General features: G+C 46.1%; 1 long non-coding RNA gene and 1 pseudogene across 1 annotated transcript; one reads left to right on the forward strand and one right to left on the reverse strand.

Moving 5' to 3' along the window:
* The first annotated feature begins 8891 nt into the window (after nt 1-8891).
* Nucleotides 8892-9402, forward strand: Mrpl17-ps1 (mitochondrial ribosomal protein L17, pseudogene 1; annotated as a pseudogene).
* Nucleotides 9403-11985: 2583 nt separating this feature from the next.
* Nucleotides 11986-14385, reverse strand: LOC120095826 (uncharacterized). The gene is made up of 3 exons (XR_015634571.1): nt 14226-14385; nt 13854-13957; nt 11986-12222 (listed from the first exon to the last, which is right to left on the reverse strand). It is a non-coding gene; the product is annotated as an uncharacterized LOC120095826 (long non-coding RNA).
* Nucleotides 14386-15282: the final 897 nt, after the last annotated feature.

Genomic DNA, 15282 nt, shown 5'->3' on the forward strand with positions numbered 1-15282 from the left:
CTGTTTTGTATCCGGTCCTTTTGCTTGCTTACATGACTAATTTAAGTGTGTCAGTTTTTGTCAAACTGACACATGTGTAGTAGGAAAGAAGCTCAACTGAGGAATCACCATCCGATTGGCCTGTGGATGTCTGTGGGGTGTTTCCTTGATTGCTGATCAGATAGAAGAGGGCCCAGCCCACTGTGGGTGGCAATACCACCCCTGGGAAGGTGGGTCTGGGCTGCCCAGGAAAGGGAGCTGGGAAGCTAAGGCACTAACTAAAAGGTTAAGAGCACTGACTGGTCTGTCAGAGGACCCAAGTTTGATTCCCGAAACCTGCACGAGGGCTCGCAATGTCTGTAGCTCCAACAGTCAAGGGTCTCCAGAATCAAGCAGAGATCACAGAAAAGCAAGTGTCCCATCATCCCTCTGGCTTCCACCGAGTAGGACCACGGATCAGAAAGACATCGGCTCACTGTGACCGCGGTAGAGGTTGCTGATTGCTTCCTCACAAGTATTTCCCTCAACTTCTTTCCATTACGGAGTTTTAGCTGATTCAAGTGGTTGAGGTGAGACCCTACTTCCTAAACTCCACTGTGGCTAGGTGTGTCTATTATGTGTCTGGATGCTGGGGAATCTCAGGGTATGACTCTTTGCCTCTGGGAGGCCTTGTTACCTCTTCCTAACTTAGTGAAGGGACAGAAAAAAAAAAAAAGCATGCATGCGTGAGAGATACCCCCGCACCCCCGTACTTTGTGGAAACACACTCTGGTGAAAATGAACTTGTTCCCTCATGACAGGACTGATTCGTTCTAAGGGGTCTTTAGACTCCACATCTTACTTCTGTGACACCAGGAATTCTCACTATTCTCCTTTGAATGTGCAGTGCCACCCCACCTCTACCTCCTCCACCCGCCACTGACCTGAGCAAATATGGGGAGCAAATAACCATGGGCCAGGTCCTCTAAAAATCTTTGCTCAGGTCAGTTGTTTCTGCTGGTGCTCTGGTCCCAGTGATGAACGCAGTGAAGAGGTTCGAACATGAACATTGCAGGGACATTGCTGCATCCTCAGTTAGCAGGCCAGTCTCCTGCAGGCAGTCACACAGGCATCTGTCTCCCCTCAACAGGGGGCTTTATGTGTGGAAGTGAGAGTGAGCCACAGTGACTCTCAGCCATGCTCCTGGCAGAGAAGAAAAGACAAGAGAAGGAATAAGCATGCGCGGTTGCAGCGAGCACACAGTACTTTTACTTCCTGTGCATCAGTAGCTGGACTCTGATGCTCGCCCAGACTCAGGTTCGGCTTCTAGGAATAGCACTGCTGTATCCCATCATTGGGAAGGACGTGCTCGCTGTTCGCTCCTCTCTATGTACTTATGCCCTGGTCTATAAACTCACGAAGGCTTGCGAATTGCCCACGTCCTATTTCTGCCCTTGCATCCTCACTTTCTTACTTGAATTACTTGTAAATCGGTACACCTGCTCTAACCTAGCATTTGCTTTCCTGGTCATGCGGCTTATATAGTTAAGGCAAAAGAAATACTTCTATTTCCCTTTATTTACCAGTTACAAAGATAGCTACTGTCCTAATTATTCCAGGAAGCCTACACACGTTCCCGCTTTCACTAATAGCATCATGTAGTCATGGGCTTAAGGGTGTTGAAGAGTTCAGGGTTAGGAAGACTCCCTCACAGTGAATATACAACATGAAAGGCCATCCTAATTTCTGACTACAGTTTCCAAGTCTGAGAGCCCCCAAACAACCTTCAGGATTTCCAGACAACCCAGTGAAAGTATTCACACAACTGATTGAAACCGGGTATACCTATGACTACATTGAACCGGGTATACTTTTGGCTACATTGAACCGGGTATACCTATGGCTACAATGAACCCGGTATACTTTTGGCTACACTGTAACAAGGCACATGGTGACTGGGAAAGGCCTGAAGAAACCATGAGTTGTGACTCAGGGTTCAGGTGGGCCGGCTCCTTGTGAAAGGAGTCCTGCATGTTCCAGCTTCTCTTAAGACTCTTCCTCCCCTCTTTTCCTCATCCCCTCCCCCTCCCTCTATTCCTTTTCCTAACACGTCTCAATTCCACTAGGAGGGCCCACCTTTCTGACCTAGCTAGCCCCTAACTACTTTCCAGGTGCCCTACCCCCAGGCATTGCTATTTCTGTTTCTGTGTTAGAATATCAATTTTAGTAGGACACTTTATTTACTACGCAAGCTTCAAGGACAGGAAACAAGATTATCGAGCCCCTCAAGAATTCCTATTTGAAAATTTATATTTATGTATTCGTTTTCCTAGCATGAGCTTTTACTCTCATTAAAATTCAAAAGAGATCAGTGACCCAAATTTTTAGAACCACTGTCACAAAACCTAGGCTCCTCCAGAAACAGCTTGTTTCCCCTTTTGATATGTAAAAAGATGTGGGTGGGGGTGGGCCCAATGTCATTTTTGTTCTTGGTAAATGTGAGAATAAAGGTAACTTTTAAAAGACACAGGATTTCTTTCCCCTTTTCTCTTTTTGTTTGATTTCCATGGGAATTTGAACTTGAGAGACAACTCCGAGTGTGTTTGCGGTGTGAATACTGGGTCAGCTACAGACCTAAGAGTCTGCCCGGGGGCAGGGTGTGACTCAGAAACAGTACTTTGCCGAATGGAAATCTTGCATCAAGACAGGACAAGGATTTCTGCCATTTTTTCAACTTTAGCCTCTTTAATGGGTGCTGGAGAAATGGCTCAGGGCTTAAGGATACTTGCCACTCGTGTCTCTTCCAGAGGACCTAAGCTAGGTTCCCAGCATCTTCAACAGGATGGTCACAATTGCCTATAATACCAGGTCTAACAGATCTGAAGCCTTCTTCTGGTCTCTGTGAATACTTACACTCGCACAGACACACACAGAAACACACAGACACACACACACAGACACACACACACAGACACACACACACAGACACACACACACACACAGACACACACACAGAGACACACACACACAGACACACACACAGACACACACACACACACACACACACACACACACACACACACACACACACATGGGGCAGGAAGCATTTTTTAAAGTCCCTAATGGGCATAGAGTTCTAGACTATTTAATATATTAACCATTTCTTTTAAAGGATGCCATTCGGGCTGGAGAGAGCTAAGCGGTTAAGAGCACTGACCAATTCCCAGCAACCACACGGTGGCTTACAACCATCTATAATGAGATCTGGTGCCCTCTTCTGGCCTGCAGGCACACATGCAGGCAGAATGCTGTATACATAAATAAATCTTTTAAAAGTTGCCATTCTAGGTAGATGCCTAATAGAGGTAGACTCCCCAATACTGACAATTAACCCAATGGTTGGCAGACTGTCCCAGGACAGGTTTGCAATTGGTGAAGTTCTCCTGGCTGCCTCTCCTCATGTTAGCCAGCTTTGAAGGTGCAGTTCTCATTACTGTCCGGCACTTTTCAGCTCACAGACACTGATGGCTGGAAGATCCATGTATTTGCCACATTTTTGAAAGCAACCACAGCATTTTCAGGTCCAGGAGGTTCTTGAAGCACAGAGTACTCACGACTCTCATCGCGACGCAGAGCTTGGCTTCACTGGGCAGTAAAACCTGTAGGAAATTAATCCCTAACGTTAGAAACTGGCCGACCAGCTTCTGGAATTCTGCTGACATGAGAAATTACAGTGGTATTTACTGACTAGCATACGTACTGACTGGGGGCCCATGTGCAGATAAACCAGAGGCTGCATCCTGCAGAGAGACACATGCCCTTTCCATCCATGTCTACGTACCGTGGAGAGTTCTAGTACCTTGATTATCAACATGCAATCAGGCTAGGCTAAATCCAGTCTCTTTGAAGACAGAAGCATGTACTGCTCCTTACATGCTCAGAGGGAGAATTTCCAACCTGGTTAGGCTTTAGGAGTCGGTAATGTATAGAGTCCAGGTCTTTAGAAGCATCACTGAGCCGAATTGCTTCAGGCTTTTCTCTTGCACAAGCCCCTCTTTGCCCCCCCAGTGGTCTAGGAATGGTCTTTGGTTGGCTTTATGAGCCTCAAAAGTTACTCTAAGGGAGTAGCGCCTGTGATTGAGTTGACCTTTATCTATAGGATCCTAGGTATTTTCTTTCTTTCTTTCTTTTTTTTTTTTTTTTTTTTTTTTTTTTTCGGAGCTGGGGACCGAACCCAGGGCCTTGCGCTTGCTAGGCAAGTGCTCTACCACTGAGCCAAATCCCCAACCCCCTAGGTATTTTCTTGAAATACCATCAATTTCCTCCGTATGGACTATGTAGTTCTATTTCTGTGGTTGTATTTTTAAAACAGCACCTTCCAAGCTCTGTAATTAGAAGCACTAACTAAGTATTTAATAGACATAGTGTGGTGCTTTGAATGAGAATGGCTCCCATAGGCTCATATATTTGAATGTTTGGTTCCCAGCGAGTGGAAGTGTTTGGGAAGGTTTAGGAGGTGTGGCCTTATTAGAGGAGGTGCGTCGCTGGGGGAGGGACTTGAGGTTTCAAAAGACTCCCACTATGCCCAGTGCGTCTGTCTTTCTGCTGTAGGCATAATGTTTCTATGCACTGTGGGAAGGTGACCCTCGTGTTGTCCAAATGCTGATTTCTCTGCCCTCGTACCTTCTTTCAATCCAGAGACTGCACCGTTGTTGCAGGAATTTCCAACCCCAATAAGCCCATATAAAAACACACAATCCAGTAATTATAATTATAAGCTATATGTCTAGATTGGATGGACATAACACTGTACTAACACCCCCCAGCTGTACGACTCCTTGCTACCTGTGGTTTTTCCTGGCCACATGGTTCTGGTCCATCATGGCTTCCTCCTCCTCTCCTTCCATCTTCTGTCCTTCCCCTCTCATCCTTCTCTGCCTCTCCACCTGGCCCCACTCTCAAACCTCTGGTCCCTCCTTTCTCTTCCACTGCCCAATCACAGGCTCCAGCCTTTATTGACCAGTTAAAAGGGGAAGAAGGTTCAGTAGGGATCTCCTGAGTAACTGACGGCCTGGAGCGACCCCTCATGAGCAAGTAGAATTAACACCAGAATACAAACAACACCAGGCCAACCCCCACACACAACAAACAACACCAGGCCAACCCACACACACAACAAACAACACCAGGCCAACCCACACACACAACAAACAACACCAGACCAACCCCCACACACAACAAACAACACCAGGCCAACCCCCACACACAACAAACAACACCAGGCCAACCCACAACACACAACAAACAACACCAGGCCAACCCACACACACAACAAACAACACCAGGTCAACCCACAACACACAACAAACAACACCAGGCCAACCCACAACACACAACAAACAACACCAGGCCAACCCACACACACAACAAACAAGACCAGGCCAACCCACACACACAACAAACAACACCAGGCCAACCCACACACACAACAAACAACACCAGGTCAACCCACAACACACAACAAGCAACACCAGGCCAACCCACACACACAACAAACAACACCAGGCCAACCCACACACACACAACAAACAACACCAGGCCAACCCACAACACACAACAAACAATACCAGGCCAACCCACACACACAACAAACAAGACCAGGCCAACCCACAACACACAACAAACAACACCAGGCCAACCCACACACACAACAAACAACACCAGGCCAACCCACAACACACAACAAACAACACCAGGTCAACCCACAACACACAACAAGCAACACCAGGCCAACCCACAACACACAACAAACAACACCAGGCCAACCCACACACACAACAAACAACACCAGGCCAACCCACACACATTGCAATGCTTAGGTCAAGCATCTCCTGTCTCAAGTCTGTGTAAACAATTCTTACCATTTATTCTCCACCGTGACAACAAGTGCTGATCACCCAGTGGCTGAGCAGAAGAGAGACCAGGGGGGATTTCTACCAGACAGGGGAGGGGAAGAGGGGGAGGAGATTCAGATCTGCCTCAAGGATCCAAGAAAACACCATGGGAAGACACATCTAAGGCATAAAGAGCCAGATTAATAATAATATGTAAGTATTACGGGATCCTGGGTGGTCATTTAGCTGCCCAGATATTGCAGGGCAGCCTGAAACAAATCTCAGTTCCTCTGAGTGGTTATTGGGGACTAGCAAAGGTAAAGAAATAGTCAGCGAACTAATTTACTGATTACACTTGTATTAAAATAAGTTTCCGCTGTGCCTTCTACTTGCAGATCAAGATGTGAGCTCATAGCTACCACTTCAGCGCCATACCTGCCTGCCTGCTGCCATGCGCTCCGCCATGATGGCCATGGTCTCTCACTCCCTGGGAACGTAAACCCCCATTAAATGTTTACTTTTACAAGCTGTCTTTGTCAAAGTGTTTTATCATGGCAAAACTAGGACATACAGTTTCTGATTTGAGGTCACGGCTTAAAATTGTAAGTGTCTTAGCCTCACAATAATTGTAAAAGTGAAATTTATAATAACATGCTGAAAATATACCCAAATTACCAGTTTTTACAATGTGTCACGGAGTCAACTAATCAATGTTGATGAATTAGAAAATGCTGCTTAAGGAGCTGTTAGGATAACTAAAGGAACAAAGGGCCAGGGGTGTGGCTCAGTGCTGGACCTCGGGAGCATGCGGGACCTCGGATCAATCCCCAGCACTACCATAAGAGGTAAATAGAAAAATCTCAGTATCATCTCTTGGGGGAAAAAAGAGACAATTTTAGATTCAACCACAGTTCAGAAAAAAAGGTAGGGTTGGGGATTTAGCTCAGTGGTAGAGCGCTTGCCTAGCAAGCGCAAGGCCCTGGGCTCTGTCCTCAGCTCCAACAAAAAACAAACAAACAAACAAACAACAACAACAACAACAACAACAACAAAAAGGTGAAGGTGTAAGAGAGGCATCCTGACTGTCATGGAGCGCATTAGCATAGTAACGAGGTCAATTAGAATCTATTTAGACATCAGAGCACGGCGTTAAAAATCTCAGAGCAGCATACAATTTTCAAAAAGGTAATTCTAATTCCTCTAAACATAAGGAAAGGGAAAATGAAATATTGTTCATGCCATCTAAAGCAATGGCTATCAACTTAAGGTTTGCAACCCCTTAGGGGGTTGAATGACCTTTTAACGGGGTTACATACCAGATATTCTGCATATCAGATATCTACATTATGATCATAGAAGTTGCAAAATGTCAGTTATGAAGTAGCAGTGAAATAATTTTATGGCTGGGGGTCCCCACAGCAGGAGGAACTGGTTAAAGGGTCGAAGCATTAGGAAGGCTGAGAACCACTGATCTAATGATGTAAATGTGCTCCTTTAGTAGTCTAAGATTCCAAGGAAGAGCTGGATGAGGTGGTAAATACCTTTAATCCGAATACTCAGGAGGCAGAGTAATCAGCTGTGAGTTCACGGCCAGCCTGGTCTATATAGTGAGACCCTGTCTCAAAAAATTACTTTTCAAGAGACTTTGAAAATATATTTTTTCTGCTATATTTTTCATTATTTATGATTTTCTCTTTACAATGTTTCTGGTTTTGCTCTTTAAACAATTATTTAATGTCCATAGCTCTATATATGTGTTTGGGTCTCACCCACCTCATATTCTTTCTTTTCCATTTCTTCTTCTATTCCTCCATCATTTTAACCTCCAATTCTGTGCGCTCTCTCTCTCTCCCTCCCTCTCTCTCTCTCTCTCTCTCTCTCTCTCTCTCTCTCTCTCTCTCTCTCTTCTTTCCTTTTTTTCAGAGCTGGGGACCGAACCCAGGGCCTTGCACTTGCTAGGCAAGTGCTCTACCACTGAGCTAAATCCTCCAACCCCGTCTCTCTCTTTTTTTTTAATATCCATTGAGCACACTTATGGTTGTGCATAAGTACAGGACTGGAGCGTGGGTAGCTTCTCGGCCTCCATGCCTGGAGATAACCGACTCTCCATCCTCAGGCAGTCTTCACTTGCCTGTTCTTAAACTCTCAGACTGGGAGGGTCTTCACGAGCCCCTCCCCATCTATGCTGGGTTTTTTTTTTCTTTTTTCTTTTTTCTTTTTTTTTTTTTTCAGAGCTGGGGACCGAACCCAGGGCCTTGCGCTTGCTAGGCAAGCGCTCTACCACTGAGCTAAGTCCCCAACCCCTATGCTGGGTTTTGCCTAGCTGGATCTTGTGCAGGCATCATGCATGTAGTCACAACTGCTGTGTGTTCATGTGTGCACTGTCACGCCTTAGCACTGTTTCTCTATCGACAACCTCCTCTGGCTCTTACAATCTTCCTCCCTCCCTCCCTCCCTCCCTCCCCCGCTCCCTCCCTCCCTCCCTCGCTCCCTTCCTCCCTCCCTTCTTTCCTTCCTTATCTTGAGGAAGATATCTACACAGTCTTTCTGTGTAGCCCTGCCCGTCCTGGAACTTACTATGTAGACCAGGCTGGCCTTGAACTCACAGAGATTCACCTGCCTCTGCCTTCTGAGTGCTGCTGGGATTAAAGGGCTGCACCACTATGCCAGCTACAATCTTCCAATGACTATTCCTGAACCTTGTATGTGTGGGAAATATACAGATGTCTCAATGAGTGCTGATCACTCCACGGTTTCTTATTCTCTGCACGTCAACTGGTTATGGATGGATCTCTGTATCAACCGCCGGCTACTGTAAAGAAGAAGCTTCTCTGATGCGAGCCGAGAGATGCACTAATCTCCAGGCATACAAATAAGAACTCGAGGTGGTGGGTTGGGGATTTAGCTCAGTGGTAGAGCGCTTGCCTAGCAAGCACAAGGCCCTGGGTTCGGTCCCCAGCTCCGGAAAAAAAAGAAAAAAAAAAAAAAAGAACTTGAGATGGTGCTAAACTGGGAGCATGGCAGGGCTAAGGTGGGAGCATGAGGCTGTCACTGGCTGCTGCTATCTCTCTCACACCACGGTCCCGAATCCCTCATCCACCTGTTATGGAACTTGCTCACAGGCCCAGTTCACCATGAACGCATCAAGGCGACATGGGTATGCAGGGATGAGATGAGGGGCTATGCGGAGAAGCTCATTGACTATGGAAAGCTTATTGACTCATCAATGAGTGAGCCAGGCATATGGCTGACTTCTGGCTTACTGAGAAGGACCTGATCCCAAAGCTGTTTACAGTGCTAGCGCCTCCGTTTCACAATCAGAATGGGAACTATACAAGAATGCTACAGATGCCAAATCGGAAGGAGCAAGATCGGGTCAAGATGGCAGTGATAGAATATAAGGAAAACAGCCTCCCTCCCCTGCCTCTGCCTCACAGAGACAGCAACCTACTCTCCTGAACCAGCTGCTCCTGGGACTGCAGCAGGACTGGCACCATAACCAGGAAGCCAGGCTTCACAGCTCCATGCAGTTCAAACACCAGAGACTTAACTGGGGCTGGAGACTTCGTAGGTGTGGTGCCCGTGTTCATGGGTCTTGGAGCTCTTGTAGTGTGAGAGACCTGGAAGTAACATTGTAGAGCCGTGTCAAACAATCAACTCAAACAGTCCTCTTTGCACAGCAGATGAAATCCTTGATATGAATATAAAAATAAGGACTCACGGAGCAGTTTATTACAATCTATTTAGTGGAATCAACATATTAGAGTCTCCCCTAGGGTCGACCTATGGCTCTGTGAGCCAGTGAACAGCACCAGGCACAGCTTTCGTAGTGTGGAGCAGGCTTTAAATCTAATCAGAAAGCAGGTGGTTACTCCCATAACCCGTGCTGATCTTGCACAATGGGCGGATCTTACCAGGCTTATTGTTATTGTGACTCACAGGCATCTCATCTGGGTAATATCAATGGTTACTTTTTTTTCCCCTGATAGTGTTGGGGGTTAAATCTATTGTTTCAGTTCTAATAATTTCTGAAATTGGATGCCCCGTGTTTGGTGTGTAAATGTTTAGAACTGTATTACTCTGGGAGGAATGGTTGTTTAATGAATATGAGGCGACATTCCTTATTGATCTCTTCTGACTAGTTTTGGTTTGAAGTCTATTCAGACAGTTCTGCCTACTTGTTTCTTGGTTCCAGCAGTTTGGCATACTTCTTTCCTTCCCTTTACCCTAAGCTGGTGTCTACCTTTGATAGTAAGGTGTGTTTCCTGGAGACGGGACCGAGGTGGATCCTGTGTCCCATCTCATTTGCTAGACTGTGTCTCTTTACTAGGGAATGGAGACATTATTTTTTTTTTTTTTTTGGAGCTGGGGACCAAACCCAGGGCCTTGAGCTTGCTAGGCAAGTGCTCTACCACTGAGCTAAATCCCCAACCTCGAATGGAGACATTATTAAGAGTTACTGATGGGTGCTGCACACTGATATGACTCCTCTCTTTTTGTTGCTTTGTGGTGTTTTCTCAGACCTATTTGATGAACCGTTCTGGGATTATTAATCCCTCATGACATCTTGAGGTATTTATTAGTGTCTTCGGACTGAAATATTCGTTCTAGTATCTTCCGTAGCTCTGGTTTAGTGGCCATGAATTCCTTTAGTCTGTCTTTCTCACGGAACTTTTTTTTTTTAATTTCTCTTTCAATTTTAATAGCAGTTTTCCTGGGTATAACAGTATGGGGTGACATCTGTGCCATTCAGAACTTGCAACACATATCTTACCAGGTTATTCTAGCTTCAAAGTTTCGGTCGAGTAACCAGGTTTTACTCTGATGTACCTGCCTTTACAAGTGACTGAAGCTTCTCTCTCACAGCTTCTTCTTCTTCTTCTTTTTTTTTTTTTTTCCGGAGCTGGGGACCGAACCCAGGGCCTTGCGCTTCCTAGGCAAGCGCTCTACCACTGAGCCAAATCCCCAACCCCTCTCTCACAGCTTCTAATACCCTTTCTTTACTCTTGCTCTCTGTATTTTAACTATAATACATCATACATCATGGTGGGGGCTTCCTTTTTGAGTTTCTGTTACTGTTCTTGTACCTGGATGAGCATCGCTTTCCCTAGGCTTGGGCGCCTTCTTGAAAATATTCTCTGTGCCTTCGCGATTACATTCTCCTCCTTATGCTGTGTCCATGGCCTGAAAGTTAGGTCATTTCTCGGAATCTGAGAACCTCCCATTTTTGGCTCATATATCTTTTAAAACCTATTGTTGACCTCGTTGATTTTTACTGACAGATTCAGTTCCTCCTCCTCATTGTCTTGCATCCCTGATTCTTGGTTTTTTTTGTTTTGTTTTGTTTTTGTTTTTAACATGATCCATGCTGTTGGTAGGGATATTTACCCTGACATTTTCAGTTCAGTTCCTTAAGTTTTACATTCCCAGGATAATTCTGGTTTGAGTTTTCTTCAGCGAGTCCATCTTCGCTTTCGTATATCTTGAATTCCTTGTCTGGTAGTCCTTCCATGTTCTTTTCTTTTTTTTTTTTTTTTTCAGAGCTGAGGATTGAACCCAGGGCCTTGTGCTTGCAAGGCAAGCGCTCTACCACTGAGCTAAATCCCCAATCCCTCCATGTTATTTTCATTAGGCGCCATCGTCAGAGAATTGGCGATTTGTGGAGAATCACGTTGTCTTGGTCCTAGTGTGGTTGAGGAGCCAGTCACTTATCCAGTACTCAGGGCCAGAGACTCTCAATCTCAAGTCTTCCTCTGAGAGTCAGGTGCCTCCCCGTGTCAAATAGAGCCTCCTGCCTGCCTTAACTGTGAGTTACAGGCCTCTCCACAATTGTGTGGCGCTTAGCCTGGGTCAGATCGGTTCCCACTTTGGGATTTCATTGGAGCTCCCAAGAGATGTGGAACTTCCAAAGCAGAGCCAACCTGGCGCCCCAACTCCAATGTCTATCCGTACAATATTGTCATTGCCCTTGAGAAGTTATGTGAAAGCAAGTGTGGGAGTTACATGAAAATAAGTGCAGGTGCCCTCTGGAGCTGAAGTCACCAGTGCCTGGGAGCCTCCCAGTGTGAATCCCGGGCATGGAGCTGAGGTCTGAGGCAAGACAGCACAGTACACAAGACTACCACGGAGCCATCTCTCCAACCCGTTATCATCTTTTAATGAAATTTTTTTGGGGGCGGAGAGGTGATTTCCCCCAAAACTTTCTTGGAAGAGTTAAATTTACACAATAAGAACTAATAAAAAAAGAAAGGCACGTTGATAAGAATGAAAATGGGACTCGGCAGGAACTGTTAAACATGCAGACCTGTGCGGAGGTGGAAGGCCCAGCATGACGTCTTCGAGGGGTGACTAACGGGAAGAGGAAATCCACCTGGAAGGAAAGGTTGAAGAGCGATGCTTAACGAACTCAGAAACTGAAGGCTTCTTTCTCCCAAGTGGTCAGATGCTAATCCAATCAATCATGACTTTTTAGGATTTAAACATGGCACAGATAACACCAGCTCAGATCTGCTTTTAAGGAAAATTTCACCCTGAGCATGGTTTTTCCTCTTTCCTGGGTCCTGTTTCTCTTTCCCTGGTATTTCCCCTTCCCGTCTCCCAGGCATACGTATAAGAGTTAGAAGGTGAGATCCACGAGGAGAGAGGACATGTGGTGCTTGTCTTTCTGAGTCTAGAACATCCTCCCATTTCCAAAAAGCCTGGAAACTGAATGTACTGTTTTGTCATCGGACAACAATACTAAGCTCATTTCTAAAAACTCCTTCTGTCTTTCCCCCCAATGACATCAAGTAAAGGAAACACCATTCACTTCTGTTTTATTTCCATGTCAGGCAATATCTCCAGTAGTTACTTATGAAGACGCTGACTTGTTGCTATGCAAAACCCACAGGTAGGGCACTCAATCTAATATTCTTTCTTAAAGGATTTACTTTTCACTTTTATTTTCTGTGCATGAGTATTTGCCTGCAAGTCCGGGTGGACGCTCAGAGGTGGGTGGCCTCTCTTGGTAGCCGCTGCAGAGGATTGAGAAGACAGAGTCTTGGAAAAGAGAGAGGTGGGGAGAGGGAGGGAGGCAGAGACCGAGGATGGGAAGAGGTGTTTATGAAACATCAGAAAAGATACCTTTACACTTAACACAAGTCCACCCTCGAGGCTGTGACCCCCAAATCTATCACCCATGTCCCAGAATTTTGGGGAGGGGCCCAGGATCTTTATTTTCAAGAGGTTCTCTTAGTCAGTACTGACTCTGACCTGAGTTTGAAGAGCGATTCATCCCAGATCCTTCATCCCAACTTGGTCTTCTTCGACTCAGTGTTTTAACTGTGTCTCCCTTTTCCAACCCCGGGGTGAAAAATTTAGTCCCCCAAAGTGATGGGAGGTACAAAGCCTGAAATCTTGGTGTTGACTGATGTGTTTTTAAAAAGATAAAAGAGCAGTGGTGGAGGGGTCAGGGGGTGGATATGTTCAGTAGAGGTATGGGGAAGGGGGTACCTCGGCAGGCCCATGCTGCCCCCATCCCCTCAGGGACCAGCCACGGTATAGTTTAGAATAGAGTTTATTCAGGGTATGGGGAGGGGAGTTAAGAGGGTAGTAGAATCAAAGAGAGAGAAAGAGAGAGAGAGAGAGAGAGAGAGAGAGAGAGAGAGAGAGAGAGAGAGAGGATGCCTGCCATGAGCACATGGAGAGAGAGGGTGAGCAAGAAGGGAAGAGAAAGTTAAAAGAGAGAGGAGGGAGCAAGCAGCCCCTTTTATGGTGAGTCAGGCCTACCTGGCTGTTGCCAGGTAACTGTGAGGGCAGAGCTTAGGCAGAATGCTAACATTGAAGGTCTGTGCTCTTTCTCAAAAGCTTGTAGAGAAGGCTCACTCGTTTGGTTTTGTAGTAGCTGGCTGTGGCAACACCATTATAGTCTCCACCGCCATCTTTTTTCATGGCCAAATCCCCCCATCCATCTGTCTGTCCGCCACAGTGGCTGACCTAACGGTCTTACGTCACTTTGCTTACTTGTACAAGGGCGTTATTCTCAAGAAAGTTACAATTGCAGGTGCCAGGGGTCGAAGCTTAAGCAGATATCTTTGGAGGGAAACACCATCAAGGCATACATGCTCCTGGTTTGGAAAGATGAAACGAACCATTAAAATGTATGGAAGTTGGGGGCTACGGGGATGACTGAGCTGAGCAGGGGCCGCTTCTGAAGAGAAGCAGAGTTTGATTCCCAGCGCCCACATGACTGCTCCCAAACCTGTGTAACCCCAGCTCCGGGGACCCACAAAACCAGGCATGCATGTGGCACACACGTGGGCAAGCCACTCACACACAGAAAGTAAAACTAAATTTAAAAATACTTATGGAACGAAAGCAGTAGGTCAAACCTACGTTTATCTAGCTTCGTTCTTCTACGTGAGTGTCCCCAGCACCATTTGTTGAAGAGGTTGTTCTTAATCTTCCTCTGGTGTAATTCTTGAAGGCTTCTTTGTCCAAAAAAACAAAAATAGGAAGCTGGCCTGCTGTCTCTTTTAGTTATAGAATGCCCGCTGGCAATCCTGGCGCGCGACAAGGACAGATGTCACTGAGTCATCCACGAGGCACGTGTACAAGGCTTCTGCATTTCCTCCGGGTTGCAGCAATCCTTCCCTGGACCCTGGGCGCGCCTCCACAGGAGGCTTCTAAACTGCTGGCAAGTGTGGACCACATACTCACACCGTCAGCTGCTGTATTCACAGGCGCTTGCAGATGAAACCCGACCGTCGAGTTTTGGCGAATGGAGCACAGCTTTCTGGGAATTCTTTGCTCACTGAATGTGTTCAGCAGTTCTGCCGATTGGGTGCTTGGAAAGCCGCAGATCGATGACTGGCTTTCTTTTTCTGATGTAATTATTACTGCACAAGGTAAATCACAGCACTTTTGAGAGGAATTTAAACAAGGGAATTAAAACATTCATAATGTTTTTTGAACCTTCATGTTGTTGTAAAATGATATAAAACAAACTGTCTTTTACCCCCACTAGATCTGTCACCGTAGTGCCCCAAGATATCTGATAGATGTCTTCATCTCAGTCAGCGAAGCGTCTCACCCGCTTAGCTCCATCCCATCTCACGCTGCTGGTGGCCTCTCTCTAAGCCTGGCAGCAATCTCTCTACCCATCCAGTTCCCAAGGCAGGTTTCCACCATGCCAGACATACACATCCCAATTCCGTGGCGGCTTAGTTTCCCAGCCACCACACACACTCTTAAACTTAATTCGCCACAAGAAAGAACACACAACACAATAACCTCTGAACCAATTGATAAGATATAATTGCCCACCTAAACATACAAAGCCCTGTACACATCCATCCCTTAAGAACATTCATAACCACCTGTAAAGGTACAGAGTGGAATCTTAACATCCACCTCCATGTTCTCTAGGCAGCTTCGTCTCCAGTCTCCTCCT

This window comes from Rattus norvegicus, chromosome 12 (genome assembly GCF_021556685.1).
Source record: "Rattus norvegicus strain SHRSP/BbbUtx chromosome 12, alternate assembly SHRSP_T2T, whole genome shotgun sequence".
Classification (NCBI taxonomy): Eukaryota; Metazoa; Chordata; class Mammalia; order Rodentia; family Muridae; genus Rattus; species Rattus norvegicus.